This window comes from Pan troglodytes, chromosome 17 (assembly GCF_028858775.2).
Source record: "Pan troglodytes isolate AG18354 chromosome 17, NHGRI_mPanTro3-v2.0_pri, whole genome shotgun sequence".
Taxonomy (NCBI): Eukaryota; Metazoa; Chordata; class Mammalia; order Primates; family Hominidae; genus Pan; species Pan troglodytes.
In genome coordinates this window covers 8,673,244-8,689,639 of record NC_072415.2, presented here as the reverse complement: position 1 = coordinate 8,689,639, position 16,396 = coordinate 8,673,244, and the positions used below count along the sequence as shown (strand labels likewise).

General features: G+C 45.1%; 1 long non-coding RNA gene across 1 annotated transcript in view; it reads right to left on the bottom strand.

Moving 5' to 3' along the window:
- Positions 1–599: 599 nt before the first annotated feature.
- The window catches only part of LOC134808706 (uncharacterized), a 49,350-nt gene continuing 33,553 nt past the window's right edge, over positions 600–16,396 (bottom strand). Inside the window, exon 3 of the long non-coding RNA XR_010152138.1 lies at positions 600–983. This is a non-coding gene — a long non-coding RNA (uncharacterized LOC134808706). The remainder of the gene's footprint in view (positions 984–16,396) is intronic.

The following is a 16,396-nucleotide window of genomic DNA, read 5'->3' as shown; positions in this document are numbered from 1 at the left end:
AAAACCGACCACATACACAAGTCTGCAAAATAACCAGCTGACAGCATGACGACAGGATCCAATCCACACATACCATTACTAACCTTAAATGGAAATGGGCTAAATGCTCTGATTGAAAGACACAGGGGGGCAAGCTGGATAAAGAACCAAGACCCATTTGAGTATGCCATCTCCAAGAAACCCATCTCACATGCGGTGCCATACATAGGCTCAAAATAAAGGAATGGAGAAAAATCTTTCAAGCAAACGGAAAACAGAAAAAAGCACGTGTTGCACTCCTAGTTTTGACAAAACGTATATACCAATAAAGATAAAAAAAGACAGAGAAAGACATACAAAGGTGGTCCTGACCTTTGATAAATCTCATTATTGCTTGATACCAACCTGGGCTATCTTTATTGCCCAAATCAACAGGATAATTTGCTGAGGTTGTGGAGCTTCTCCCCTGCAGAGGTTCCCTGATCTCCCAAAATCTGGTTGAGATCTAAGGTTGATTTTGCTGTACAACTCCTTTTCTGAAGTTTTACTCATTTCCAACAAAGAAGGCAAGTTTTCCTGCTTCCATGATGATGGAGAGCAGGCACCTCCTTTCCTGAGTTTCAGCTTGCTTCTGACAGGGAAGGTGAGTGTAAGTTTTTTCCAGCTTCTAAGATGGCAGAGAACGATCACCAGCCTGAGCCTTATTTCCAGGTAAGTAGCTGAATTAGAGTTTTGTCTTAAAATTTTTCCTTAATGACTAAAATTTAAGATTACTCACCAGCTGCTTTTAATTTCTGCTTTTAATTTCTCCTTACCATTAGAACACTCAGTAATCATATGAATTGTGCATTTGTTGTTTTGCTTAACTCTTTTTGTTTGTTTATGCTTGGGGTTTTATTGTTGTTGTTTCACTTTTCTCCCATCTCTTCCTGACTTCGTCAAATCCAAAGGAATGTTCCAAATTGTGGGGAGCAAGGCCTCTGAATTGGCTAAAACTCCTATGGCTGCAAAAAAACAAACAAATAAACAACAACAAAAAGCATTCCAGTTAGCAGAAATTATTTTTTAAACCTTTTTTTTTACATAAGTGGTCTCATCTACATAAAAAGGTCATCCTTTTGCTAGCCAAGGCCAAACTGAAGGAGTAGTGGTGGTGTCCCAATGTGAAGATTCTGCCCTGTTCACTACAGAAACCTGAGTTTGGTTCCTAAGTCTAGTTCTTTCTGTTTGATATTTGTGTTACTTTTAAAGTGTCAGCAGTTTGTCCCAGCTATGATGTGGTAATAAAAGATTCAAAAGGATTTTCTTCACAAGTTCTATGATTAAAAGCTTAATTAAAAGCACATTTCTTTTTTTTTTAATTATACTTTAAGTTCTGGGGTACATGTGCAGAACATGCAGGTTTGTTACATAGGTATACACATGCCATGGTGGCTTGCTGCATCCATCAACCCATGATCTACATTAGTTATTTCTCCTAATGCCATCCCTCTCCTAGCCCCCCACCCTCACAGGCCCTGGTGTGTGATGTTCCCCTTCCTGTGTCCATGTGTTCCCATTGTTCAACTCCCAGTTATGAGTGAGAACATGTGGTGTTTGGTTTTCTGTTCTTCTGTTAGTTTGCTGAAAATGATGGTTTCCAGCTTCTTTCATGTCCCAGCAAATGACGTGAATTCATCCCTTTTTTATGGCTGCATAGTATTCCATGGTGTATATATGCCACATTTTCTTTATCCAGTCTATCATTGGTGGGCATTTGGGTTGGTTCCAAGTCTTTGCTGTTGTGAACAGTGCCACAATAAACAGACAGGTGCATGTGTCTTTATATTAGAATGATTTATAATTTGGGGGGTATATACCCAGTAATGGGATTGCTGGGTCAAATGATATTTCTGGTTGTAGATCCTTGAGGAATTGTCACACTGTCTTCCACAATGGTTGAAATAATTTATATTCCCACCAACTGTGTAAAAGCTTTCCTGTTTCTCCACATCCTCTCTAGCATCTGTTCTTTCCTGATTTTTTAACGATGACCATTCTAAGTGGTGTGAGATTGTATCTCATTGTGGTTTTGATTTCCATTTCTCTAATGACCAGTGATGATATGCTTTGCTTCACATGTTCGTTGGCTGTATAAATGTCTTCTTTGGTAAGTGTCTGTTCATATCCTTTGCTCACTTTTTGATGGGTTTTTTTTTCTTGTAAATTTGTTCTTTGTAGATTCTGCATATTAGCCCTGTGTCAGATGGATAGATTGCAACAATGTTCTCCCATTCTGTGGGTTGCCTGTTCACTCTGATAATAGTTTCTTTTGCGCTGCAGATACTCTTAAGTTTAGTTAGATCCCATTTGTAAATTTTGGTTTTTGTAACCATTGCTTTTGGTGTTCTAGTGATGAAGGCTCTGCCTATGGCTATGTCCTGAATGGTATTGCCTAACACAAGGACATTTCTGTGCCTGAGTGCTATACCACCCAAAGTAATTTATAGACTCATTGCTATCCCCATCAAGCTACGGTTACTTTCTTCACCGAATTAGAAAAACTACTTTAAATTTCATATGGAACCAAAAAAGAGCCCACATAGCCAAGACAATCCTAAGCAAAAACAACAAAGCTAGAGGCATTACAGTACCTGACTTCAAATTATTCTACAAGGCTACAGTAACCAAAACAGCATGGGGCTGGTACCAAATCAGATCTATAGACCAATGGAACAGAACAGAGGCCTCAGAAATGACACCACACATCTAAAAGCATCTGATCTTTGACAAACCTGACAAAAACAAGCAATGGGTAAAGGATACCCTATTTAATAAATGGTGTTGGGAAAACTGGCTAGCCGAATGCAGAAAACTGAAACTGGCCACACCCATACACCTTAAACAAAAATTAAGTAAGATGGATGAAAGAGTTAGAAGTAAGACCTAAAACCGTAAAAAATCTAGAAGAAAACCTAAGCCACCAACCTCAGGGGAAATGTACCTGTAGTGAAATGCATGGTACAAACACGCATTTCCTGCTTCCTTGAGTGGGCGACGTTGATTGCTAGTCCAACCACTTCAAGCACACCCTTGCAAATGTGGCTGGTTGCTTTTTGAGCCAGCTTGGCCTTGCCTGGCATACACAAGCCTCAATGCAACAACTGTGCTAAAAATGGAGCCACACAGAGGAAATGAGCAGCAAGCTCAGAAGCAGGGTGTGCACTGCCTTTGGGGCTCCAGTCCATGCCTCAGGGCTTGTATGGGACTGCAGGATTCTTGGTTGCCAAGAGGTAGACCATAGACCAGCTGAGGAGGACTTTATGTTCAAGGGCAGAAAGCAGCCAGGATTACCACCCAGGGGACTCAGCCTTCTGTGGCCCCGGCCAGACTTAGAATTTGGCTCAAGGCAGGACCAGCTCACTTGGAGTAGTGTGTCAGTAGCTGGGGCCTGTACATGCTAGGCAAGGCTAAGCTGGCTCAAAGAGCAACCAGCCACCACTGCAAGGGTGCTCCTGGAGGAGGTGGAGCAGCCAGCAACCTCAGCTACACAAGGAAGCAGGGATGGCCAGGTTCCCACAGCATGAGTGGCCGCCGCCTGATGGCTGATCAAGCAGAGGCCTGAGGAAAAGCAGATGACACTTGGGCCCTACCTCTAGGATAGAATAACTGATGTACCCTGACCGGTAGCGAGTGAGGTTGGTGATGGGTCCATCGGCTCCTGGCACACCCTTGCAGAGGAGGCTGTTTGCTTTTTAAGCCAGCTTGGCCTTGCCTGGCATGCACAGGCCCTAGGTACAGACACGCTGCTCCCAGTGAGCTTGTTCTGCCTTGGACCAAATTCTAAGTGGCTTAGAATTTGCCCAGCATGCACAAGCCTCAATGTAATAACTGTGCAACAAATGGAGCCACATAGACGAAACGAGCAGCAGGCTCAGAAGCAGGGTGTGCCCTGCCTTTGGGGCTCCAGTCGATGCCTCAGGGCTCCTATGGCACTGCGGGTTTCTTGGTTACCTAGCTGCAGACCACAGGCTGTCTTGAGGAGGACTTTATGTTCAAGTGCAGAAAGTAGTCAGGATTACCATCCAGGGAACTCTGTCTTCTGTGGTCCTCTCCAGACTTAGAATTTGGCCCAAGGCAGGACAAGCTGACTCGGAGCAGAGTGTCAGTACCTGAGGCCTATGCATGTCAGGCAAGGCCAAGCTGGCTCAGAGCAACCAGCCACCTCTGCAAGGCTGTGCCTGTAGCAGGCGGACAAGCCAGCAACCTCACCCACTCAAGGAAGCCCAGATGGCCAGGTTCCAACAGCATGAGTAGCTGCCACCTGATGGCTGATGGAGCAGAGTCCTGAGGAAAAGCAGATGGCACTGGGGCCCTAACTCTAGGGCAGAAGAACTGATGTACCATTACTGGCAGCATGTGAGGTTGGTGATTGGCCCACCTGTTCCTGGCACACCCTTGCAGAGGTGGCTGGTTGCTCTTTGAGCCAGATTGGCCTTGCCTGGCATGCACAAGCCTCGGTGCAACAACCGTGCTACAAATGGAGCCATATATAGGAAAGGAGCAGGAGGCTCAGGAGCAGGGTGTGCACTGCCTTTGGGGCTCCAGTCCATGCCTCAGAGCTCCTATGGCACTGCAGGCTTCTTCGTTGCCAAGAGGCAGACCACAGGCCGTCTTGAGGAAGACTTTATGTTCAAGTGCAGAAAGCAGCCAGGATTACCACCCAGGGGACTCGGACTTCTGTGGCCCTGGCATGACAGAATTTGGCCCAAGGCAGGACAAGCTCACTCAGAGCACTGTGTCAGTAGGTGGGGCCTGTGCATGCGAGGCAAGGCCAAGCTGGCTCAAAGAGCAAGCAGCCACCTCTGCAAGGGTGTGCCTGGAGCAGGTGGACCAGCCACCAACCTCACCCACTGAAGGAAGCCAGGATGGCCAGGTTTCCACAGCCTGAGTGGCTGCCTCCTGATGGCTGATGGAGCAGAGGCCTGAGGAAAAGCAGGTGGCATATTTAACTCTTTAATCCATCTTAAGTTAATTTTTGTATAAAGGAGATGGCACCAGTCCATGCCTCAGGGCTCATATGGCACTGTGGGCCACAGAAGGGCGAGTCCCCAGTGTGGTAATCCTGCCTGCTTTCTGCACTTGAACATAAAGTCCTCCTCAAGATGGCCTGTGGTCTGCCTCTTGGCCCCACCTTTAGGGTAGAAGAACTGATGTACTACGTCTGGCAGTAAGTGAGGTTGGCGGCTGGTCCATCTGCTCCTGGCACACCCTTGCAGAGGTGGCTGCTTGCTCTTTGAGCCAGCTTGGCCTTGCCTGGCATGCACAAGCCTCACTGCAACAAGTGTGCTACAAATGGAGCCATATAGAGGAAATGATCAGCAGACTCAGGAACGGGGCGTGCACTGCCTTTGTGGCTCCAGTCCATGCCTCAGGGCTCGTATGGCACTGTAGGCTTCTTGGTCGCCAAGAGGCAGGCCACAGGCTGTCTTGAGGAGGACTTTATGTTCAAGTGCAGAAAGCAGCCCAGATTAGCACCCAGGGTACTGGGCCTTCTGTGGCCCTGGCCAGACTTAGAATTTGACCCAAGACAGGACAAGCTGACTCGGAGCAGAGTGTCAGTACCTGGGGCCTATGCATGCCAGGCAAGGCCAAGCTGGCTCAGAGCAAATAGCCACATCTGCAAGGCTGTGCCTGTAGCAGGCGGACAAGCCAGCAACCTCAGCTACTCAAGGAAGGAGGGATGGCCAGGTTCCCACAGCCTGAGTGGTTGCCGCCCGATGACTGATAGAGCAGAGGCCTGAGGAAAAGCATATGGCACTGGGGCCCTACCTCTAGGGTAGAAGAACTGATGTAACCTGACTGGCAGCGAGTGAGGTTGGTGGCCGGTCCACCGGCTCCTGGCACAACCTTGCAGAGATGGCCGGTTGCTTTTTGAGCTAGCATGGCCTTGCCTGGCATGCGCAAGTCTGTGCAACAACTGTGACACTAATGGAGCCACACAGAGAAAATGAGCAGCAGGCTCAGGAGCAGGGTGTGTGCTTCCTCAGGGGCTCCAGTCCATGCCTGAGGGTTCATATGGCACTGCGGGCTTCTTGGTTGCAAAGAGGTAGACCACAGGCCATCTTCAGGAGGTCTTTATGTGGAAGTGCAGAAAGCAGCCAGGATTACCACCCATGGGACTCAGCCTTTTGTGGCCCTGGCCTGACAGAATTTGGCCCAAGGCAGGACAAGCTCACTCGGAGCAACATGTCGGAACCTGGGGCCTGTGCATGCCAGGCAAGGCCAAGCTGGCTCAAAGAGCACCCAGAGCATCCATTCTGGTGGATGAGCCAACCACATGGCCAGTTTCTGGGTGTGGGCACAGTGCCACATCTTCCATCACTTTCTGATGTATCCCACCAGCACTGAAGAGACAGCCTGGAGAGAGTGCAAGAGGAAGGCTGAGAAGGATGAGATAGTGAGTGCCGGCTTCTTTCTGACCCTCAGCACACCCCCAGGTGGTGACCATCAACCTTTAGGGGTAGGAGAGCAAGACTGATGGCTTCAAATGCTTCCCCAAGAAGATGGACACAGGCCACTCAGCTCAACCTCACAGCCAATGAGTTGACAAGCAAGTAGATGACAGTGACAGGCTTTTAGAAAGAGCATCAAAAGGTGGCCAGTTTTTCTTCAGCCTAAGCCAGGCCTTGGAGCTTGACTAGGCCATCCACTTCACCAGAGATGCCTTCAAGAACATCGGTGACCTCCTTGCCAATCAGTCCAGGAAGGATCTGGACCCAGCCATGGACCTGTTAGTGCTGTCTCAGGACACCAGACCAACATCCTGGACATCATCCTCATACACAAGGAAGTTCTTACCAAAGTCACGGAGAACAGGCAACATGTGGCAGAAGGGAAGACAGAGGTGCAGAGGCTGATGGCGTCACTATCACAGGAACAGGATTTCTTTGGCCACTTTGGCTGAAATTCACCACTTCCATCCAATTCACTCAAGTGAGAGACTTGAAATCACAGGTGGAGCATTTCTTGCAACAAGAGATACTATTTTTTCTAAAAGTCACCTAAAATTTGATAGTGTTGAATGACTAGCTATTTGATTGTGGACTTTTTCCAATTCACGGGTACTTTCTACAGCAGAATGATAACAGTATCAAAGAGCTAGTGCCAGCTATCGGTGTTAGTACAAGGATGACTTTGTGCTCAACTGAAACCCAGCCGAATATAGAATTGTGTAGGAAAGTGTTAATATGGTGATAGAATAGAAACAGTAGGAAATGAACTAAAATATACTATGAATGCCTAAACTACCATTATAACTTTTTGAAGAATGATAATACCACTTACTTTATTGCCTTTTGAAGTAGGAATATTTTAGTGGATATGCTATAGACCTGAAACCCTATAAAGAATCCCAAAGAAGCTGGCTGGATAAAGCCTACTATGGATGTCTTTATACTCAGACTGATGAGGCAATTCGAATATGTGACCCCACCAAATCTCATGTTGAGTTATGCTTCCTAATGTTGGAGGTGGACCCTGGTATAAGGTGATTGGATCATGAAGGCAAATTTCTCATGAGTGGTTCAGCACCATCCCCTTGGTACTGTCCTCACAATCATGAGTGAATTCTCGTGAGATCTGGCCACTGAAAACTCTATATCACTCCCTACTCTCCGTGATTTCCTCTTGCCATGTGAGACAATTCACTCTTTCATTACCTTGCACAATGATTGAAAGATTTCTGAGGCCCCCCAGAAGCAGAAGCACTAAGCTTCCTGTCCACTCTGCAGAACCATGAGCCAATTAAACCTCTTTTTCAAAATAAATCTTACCAAAAATGGCAAATGAGGACTGGAGCATTGCTATAAAGATACCTGAAAATGTGGAAGCAACTTCGGAACTGGGTAATGGGTAGAGGTTGGAAGAGTTTGGAGGGCTCCAAAGAAGACAGACAGATGAGAACATTTTTGGACCATCTTAGAGACTGGTTAAATGGCTGTGACAAGAATGCTGACAAAAACATGGACAGAGAAGGCCAGGCTGAGGGGGCCTCAGATAAAAATAAGAAGGTTTCTGGAAAATGTCTCCCTTTTGGATATGGAAAGCTTACACAATGCCTGTACCATCATTGTACCTTAGACGCAGTGAACTTGCTTTTTATTTCAGAGACTCGTAGGCAAAAAAGAATGTAGCCTTGACCCAGATGAGACTTTGGACTTTGTAACTTTGAGTTAATGCTGAAATGAGTTAAGACTTTGGGAGACTGCTGGCAAGGCATGACTGTATTTTGCAATGTGAGAAGGATATGAGATTTGTGGGGTCAGGGACAGAATAATACGTTTTTTTCTCTTTGCCCCTTCCAAAACTCATGTGAAAGTACACTCCCTAATGTTAGAGTCGGGGCCTAGGTGGAAAAAGCTTTAATCATAAAGGGGTGGGAGTAGATCCTTCACAAATGGCAAAGCACCAAGCCCTTAATGCCATCCTCCTGATAGTGAGTGAGTTCTCATGAGATCTAGTAGTTTAAAAGGCTGTGGAACCTCTTTCCTCTCTCTGTCTTGTTCCAACTTCTGCCATATGAAATATGTCATTGCCGCTTGGATTTCCGGTGTGGTTAGGAGGGGCCTGATCAATGTGGGCCTGGTCAGTGGACCTAGGTCAGTGAGGACTATTTAGTGGGATCGTGGTCAGCAGGGGTCTGTTTAGAGAGGGTCTCATTAGTGGGGTCTAGTAGTGGGGGTTTTGGTGAGTGGGGACCTATTGGCTGCCAGTTGTTTCGTGTCTGGTCAGTGCTAACCTGGGTTGTGGGGCTTGATCAGTGGAGACCTGGTCAGCTGGGGCTTAGTGCTGGCCTGGTCAGCATGGGCTGCGGCACTGGTGACCAGGTCAAGGGGTGCTATTCAGTGGAGGACTGGGCACATGGGACCTAGTCAGCAGACCCTGGTGGGCGTGTCCTCATCAGTGAGGCCCTTGTCAGTGGGGAACTGGTCAGGGCAGCCTTGTCAGTGGGACCTAATCTATAGCGTCCTGGTCAGAGAGGACTTGGTCAATGGTGACTTTTGTAGCACTGGTCTACAGGGTGACCTGGTCAGCGGGGATCTCAGCATTTGGTGCCGGTTCAGTGGGGTCTACTCACTAGGGTCCCAGTCAGGGGCATCTGGTGACCTTAGGCCTGGTTATTAGGGGCCTGATCAGTGGCAACCTGTTCCCTGGAGGCCTGGTCAGTGGGGCCTCATCTTTGGGGCCAGGGAATGAGGTCATGATCAGTGGAACCTGATCAGTGAGGCCTTGTCAATAATGACCTAGTCCGTGAGGACTTGTCAGTAAGGACTTGGTCCGTGAGGCCTTGTCAGTAAGGTCCTGGTCAGTGGTGTCCTTGTCATTGTGTGCCTGGCAGTGGGGGCCTTGTTAGTGGGGCCTGGTCATGAGGGTCTAATCAGTGAGGGTGTCGTCAGGGAGGACCTGATGTGCAGGGTCTGGTCAGCAGGGACCTGGTCAATGTGGGCTGCTGAGCACTGCTTGGATAAGCCAGGTGCAATGTGCATTATTGAAGGCCCTGTGGACAGCTGGGATAGGGCAGTGATGCCCAAGGGCCTAGGCAAAAGTGGACAAAGCCCGTGTTTGGATGGACCTGGGAGATCCTGCTCAGAGATTCTGACAGGACAAAGGTAAAGGAAGGGCCAGAGTGGCTGGAGATATGGTCACAGTCTATGGGCTGCACAGGATGGAGGAGGCCAGGGAACAGGCAGGGTGGGCAGCTGGGGTTCAGGGAGAGGCAGGTGCATGCTGGGAGGTCAGACCCTTTGAGGGCTTTGGGGGTGTCAGGTTGGGTAGACTCCAGGCACTCTCACTCACATAGGATTCCAGAACACTGCTACAAGGCTCTGAGTGTTTGTCCCTCACATAGGATTCCAGAACACTGCTGCCATTGTCTGAACGTTTGTCCCCCACATAGGATTCCAGAAGCCTGCTGCTGGGGTCTGAATGTTTGTCCCCCATCTAGGATTCCAGAACACTGCTGCGAGGGTCTGAATGTATGTCCCTCACATATGATTCTAGAACATTGATGTTAGGGTCTGTATGTTTGCCCTTAACATATGATTTCAAAACACTGCTCCTGGATTCTGAATGTTTGTCCTTCACATAGGAATACAGAACACTGCTGCTGGAGTCTGAATGTTTGTCACTCACATAGAATTCCAGAACACTGCTGCGAGGATCTGAATGTTTGACCCTCACATGGGATTCCAGAACACTGCTGAGAGGGTCTAAATGTCTGTCCCTCACATAGGTTTCCAGCACAATGTTACGAGGTTCTGAATGTTTGTCCCTAACATAGGATTCCAGAGCACTCCTGCTGTGCTCTGAATGCTTCTCCCTCACATAGGATTCCAGAACACTGCTACGAGGGTCTGAATGCTTATCCCTCATATAGGATTCCAGAACACTCCTGCTGCGGTCTGAATGTTTGTTTCTCACATAGGATTCCAGAACATTCATGCTGGGGTCTCAATGTTTCCCTTAACATAGGATTTCAGAACACTGCTCTTGGGGTCTGAATGTTTGTCGCTCACATAGGATTACAGAACACTGCTGCTGGAGTCTGAATGTTTGTCAGTCACATAGAATTCCAGAACACTGCTACGAGGGTGTGAATATTTCTCCCTCACCTAGTATTCCAGAACACTGTTGCAAGGGTCTGCACGTTGGTCCGTCATATAGGATTCCAGAACACTGCTGCTGTGGTCTGAATGTTTGTCCCATAGAATTCCGGAATACTGCTACAAGGGTCTGAATGTTTGTCCTCCACATACCATTCCAGAACACTGCTGCCGTGGTCTGAATGTATGGCTGGGAGGGTCTGAATGTTTGTCCCTCACATGGGATACCAGAACACTGCTGCGAGGGTCTAAATGTCTCTCCCTCACATAAGATTCCAAGACACTGCTATGAGGTTCTGAATGTTTGTCCCTCACATAGGATTCCAGAGCGCTCCTGCTGTGGTCTGAATATTTGTCCCTCACATAGGATTCCAGAACACTGCCACGTGGGTCTGAATGTTTGCCCTCACACAGGATTCCAGAACACTACTGCTGGGGTCTGAATGTTTGACCCTGACATAGGATTCCAGATCACTCCTGCTGTGGTCTGAAATTTTGTTCATCACATAGGACTCCAGAACACTGCTAAGAGGGTCTGAATATTTGTCCCTCACATAGTATTCCAGAACACTCCTGCTGTGGTCTGAATGTTTGTTCCTCACATAGGATTCGAGAACACTCCTGTTGTGGTCTGAAAGTTTGTTCATCACATAGGACTCCAGAACACTGGTAAGAGGGTCTGAATGTTTGTCCCTCACATAGTATTCCAGAACACTCCTGCTTTGGTCTAAATGTTTGTTCCTCATATAGGATTTGAGAACACTCCTGCTGTGGTCTGAATGTTTGTCCCTCACCTAGGATTCCAGAACATTCACGCTGGGATGTGAATGCTTGCCCTTAACATAGGATTTCAGAACACTGCTCCTGGGGTCTGAATGTGTGTCCCTCACATAGGATTCCAGAACTCTCCTGCTGTGGTCTGAAAGTTTGTACCGCACATAGGATTCCAGAACTCTCCTGCTGTGATCGGAATGTTTGTCTGTCACATAGGATTCCAGAACACTGCTGCTGGGGTCTGAATGTTTATGCCTCACATAGGATTTCAGAACACTGCTACGAGGGTCTGAAAGTTTGTCCCTCACATAGGATTCCAGAACACTGCTGCTGGGGTCTGACGTCTGTCCCTCACATCAGATTCCAGAACACTGCTGTTGGGGTTTGAATGTCTATCCCTCACATAGAATCCCAGAACACTGCTGCGAGTGTCTGAATGTTTGTCCCGCAGATGGGATTCCAGAACACTGTTGCGAGGGTCTAAATGTCTGTCCCTGACCTAACATTCCAGCACACTGCTACGAGGTTTTGAAATGTTTTTCCCTCACATAGGATTACAGAGCACTCCTGCTGTGGTCTGAATGTTTGTCCCTCAAATAGGATTCCAGAACACTGCTGCTGGGCTCTGAATGTTTGTCCCTAACATAGGATTCCAGAACATTCCTGCTGTGGTCTGATTGTTCCTCACATAGGATTCCAGAACACTGCTACGAGGTTCTGAATTTTTGTCCCTCACATAGGATTCCAGAACACTGCTACAAGGGTTTGAAAGTTTGTCCCTCACATAGGATTCCACAACACTACTACTGGGGTCTGAATGTTTGTCCCTCACATAGGATTCTAGAACACTCCAGCTGGCTTCTGAGTGTTTGTCCCTCACATAGGATTCCTGAAGACTGCTGCTGTCGCTATAGTCGTTGCGAGTGTCTGAATGTTTGACCTTCACCAAACACCAAATATCCTGGCCCTTTAGTCTTGGACTTTCCAGCCTCCAGATCTGTGAGCAATAATCTCTGTTGTTTATGAATTACTCAGTCTAAAGTATTTTGTTATACTAGCCTAAAGAGACTAAGAGAGCATCATGTGCCCTGTCACCTCATCACGGCATTACTGAAGCTATACTAACAACAGTCACTTTTAGTGGGTGCTTCATGCATGAGAATAAACGGAAAAAATTGCAAGGCATACTAAAATACAAAAAAAGAAAAAAATACAATTTGTGTCAACAGAGCAAGCTTCAGAAGCAGACAAAGATATGATTTTGGAATTTTTTTTTAAACCTCTGGAGAATATGCTAAGGGCCTAATGAATGAAGTAGACAGCATTCAAGTGTAGATGGGTAATGTAATCAGAAAGACGGACATCGTAAGAACCTTCAACATAATGTAGTGATAAAAAATGTGGTAAATAACTGAAGAATACCTCTGATGGCTTATTAGTAGACTGGACTCAGCTGAGTAAAGAATCTCTGACCTTGAGGATTTATCATCAGAAACTTTGAAAACTAAAGAAACACTGAAAATAACAGAAGATGATATCCAAGACTGTGGGACAACTACAAAAGGTGAAAGAGAGTAATGAGAATACCAGGAGGAGAAGAAATAGAAGAAAGTTCTGCAACAACCATGTCTGAGAACTTCCAGTATTAATGTCAGACACCAAACCAAAGATCCAGGAAGCTCCGAGAACACCAGGCAGAATAAATGCCAGCAACCTACACTTGGACATATAATTTTCAAACTATATGAAATAAAAGATAATGGAAAACTCTGAAAGAAACCAGAGGTGGGGCAGAAAACACCTTACCTACAGAGACACAAAGATAAGAACTGCATTCAACATTGCAGAAACTGTGAAAGCAAGAAGACAGTGAAATGAAAAATTCCAAATATTGACAGAAAAAAACCCACCAACCTAAGTTTCTGTACCCACTGAAAACACCCTTCAAAAGTGAAGGAGAATTAAGGCCTTCCTCAGAAAAATAAAAATTCAAGAAACTTGTTGCCAGGAGACCTGTCTTGCAAGAAATGTTAAATGAAATTCTTTAGAGGGAAACGAAAGATATATAACTGAAACCTGGATCAACATTTTTTTAAAAAGAGCATTAAAGAAAGAATTGTGGTACAATAAAAACCTATGTATTTATTCTTAATTGATCTGACCAAGAAGTTCATAGACAATAACAAATACACACAGATAGATTATGTATGCTTATACACAAGTGAAATGAGTAACACTAATACAAGGAATGGAATAGAAGGATGGGAGGGAGGAATTGTGGTACAATAAAAACATGTATTTATTCATAATTGATCTGACCAATAAGTTTGTAGATAATAATAAATACACACAGATAGATTGTGTATGCTTTTACACAAGTGAAATAAGGAACAATAATACAAGGAATGGAATGGAAGGATGGGAGGGAGGAATCAGGTGTTTTCTTTGTTAAGCAGGTAGTCACCCTTGAAGTGGGATAGTGTTATCTGAAAGTGGACTTGAATTGGTTGTAAATGTATATTGAGGAATTAGATGAGTTCTTTGTTAAGCAGGTAGCCTCATTTGTGGGATAGCGGGATAGTGTTATTTGAAAGTGGACTTGGATTGGTTGTAAATGTTACTGAGGAATTAGGTGTTTTGTTTGTTAAGCAGGTAGTCTTATTCGTGGGATAGTGGGATAGTGTTATTTGAAAGTGGAGTTGAATTGGTTGTAAATGTTACTGAGGAATTAGTTGTTCTGTTTGTTAAGCAGGTAGTCTTATTTGTGGGATAGTGGGATAGTGTTATTTGAAAGTGGACTTGAATTGGTTGTAAATGTATATTGCAAATTCTGTGGCAACTAGTTAAAAAAAGTTTTAAAAATAGAAGTACATGCTAAGAAAGACAGGGAAAATGTAGTCATCTAAAATCATCAATGAAAACTGCAAAAGGCAGAAAAAGAGTGGTAGACAAAAGAATGAAGACTGAGGAGAATGAATAGAAAACAGTAACAAATGTAGTAGATATTAATCCAATGATATCAATAATCACTTTGAATGTTAATGCTATGAATGTACCAATTCAAAGATAGAGATTGTCAGAGTCTATCAAAAGACAGACACATCTTGTTTCACTGCACTTTGCTTTATTGTATTTTGTGACCATGTATTTTACATATTGAAGGTTTGTCGCAACGCTGCAATAAGCAGGTCTCACTGGCACCATTGTTCCTACAGCGCGTGCTCACTTCACGTCTCTGTGTCACATTTCGGTCATTTTCACAGTATTTTAAGCATTTTATTATTGAATCGTTATGGTGATCTGTAATCAGTGATCTTTAATGCTACTGTTGTCATTGTTTTGGGAACCACAAATCACACCAGGATAAGACAGCAAACAATTGACAAATGCGTTTGTTCTGACTGCCCCACCAACGGGCCATTTCTCTTTCTCTCTCTTTTTCTCAGGCTTCTTTTTATTAATATTAAAATGTGGCCAATTAATAACCCTACAATAGCCTCTATATGTTCAAGTGAAAGAAGAGTTGCATGTCTGTCACTTTAAACCAAAAGGAAGAAATAATTAACCTTAGTGAGGAAGGCATGTTGTAAGCAAGACAGGCCAGTAGCTAGACCTCATGCAGCAAACATTAGCCGAGTTGTGAATGCAAAGGAAGTGTTCTGGAAAGAAATTTAAAGTGCTACTCCAGTGAACACATGAATGATAAAAAGCTAAACAATCTTGCTGCTGTTATGAAGAAAGTTTAATTGGTCTTGATAGAAGATAAAAAAAAAAACATTCCATTAAGCCTAAGCCTAACTCTCTTTTTCCTTTTTTTTCTTTGTTTTTGAGACAGAGTTTCATTTTTCTTGCCCAAGCTGGAGTGCAATGGCGTGATCTTGGCTCATCGCAACCTCTGCCTCCCAAGTTCAAGCCATTCTCCTGCCTCAGCATCCCGAGTAGCTGGGATTACAGGCATGCACCACCACGCCTGGCTAATTTTTTGTATTTTTAGTAGAGACGGGGTTTCTCCACGTTGGTCAGACTGGTGTCGGACTCCTGACCCCAGGTGATCTGCCCGCCTTGGCCTCCCAAAGTGCTAGGATTACAGGTGTGACAGCCACCGCACCCGGCCTCTCTTCAATTCTATGAAGACTTAGAGAGGTGAGGCAGCTGCAGAAGAAAAGTCTGAAGCTAGAAGAGCTTGTTTCTTGAGGTTTAAGGAAAAAAGTCATCTCCATAACATAAAAGCGCAAGATAAAGCAGTAAGTACTGTTGGAAAAGCTGCAGAAAGCTATCTAGAAGATAATTGATTAAGATGGCTACACTAAACAGATTTGCAATAGAGACAAAACAGCCTTCTACTAGAAGGAGATGCTATCTAGGATGTTCCCAGCTAGAGAGGAGTTGATGCCTGGCTTTAAGGCTTCAAAGGACATGCTGACTCTTTTGTTAAGGGCTAATGCAGTTGGTGATGTTAACTTGAAACCAATGATGATTTACTATTCTGAAAATCCAAGGGCCCTGAAGAATTATGATAAAACACAGCTCTGCCTGTACTCTACAAATGGGAACAAAGCCTGGATGACAGACTATCGGTTTACAAATATGGTTTACTGAATATCTTAAGCCCACTGTTGACACCTACTGCTCAAGAAATAAGATTCCTTTCAAAGTATTACCGCTCACTGACAATGCCCCTGGTACTCAAGGGCTTTTACAGAGATGTATAAAGAGCTGAATATTGTTTTCATGCCTACTAACCCAACATTCATTCTGGTGCACTTGGATCAAAGAATAATTTCAACTTTCAAGTCTTATCACTTAAAAAATATATTTCATAAAGCTATAGCTTCTGTAGAAAGTGATTTCTTTGATGGATCTCAGCAAAATAATTGAAAACCTACTGGAAAGGATTCACCATTCTAGATTCCATTGAGAACATTGATGATTTAAAAAAGAAGATCAAAATAGCAACATTAGGAGAAGTTGGGGCCGGGCTTGGTGGCTCACGCCTGTAA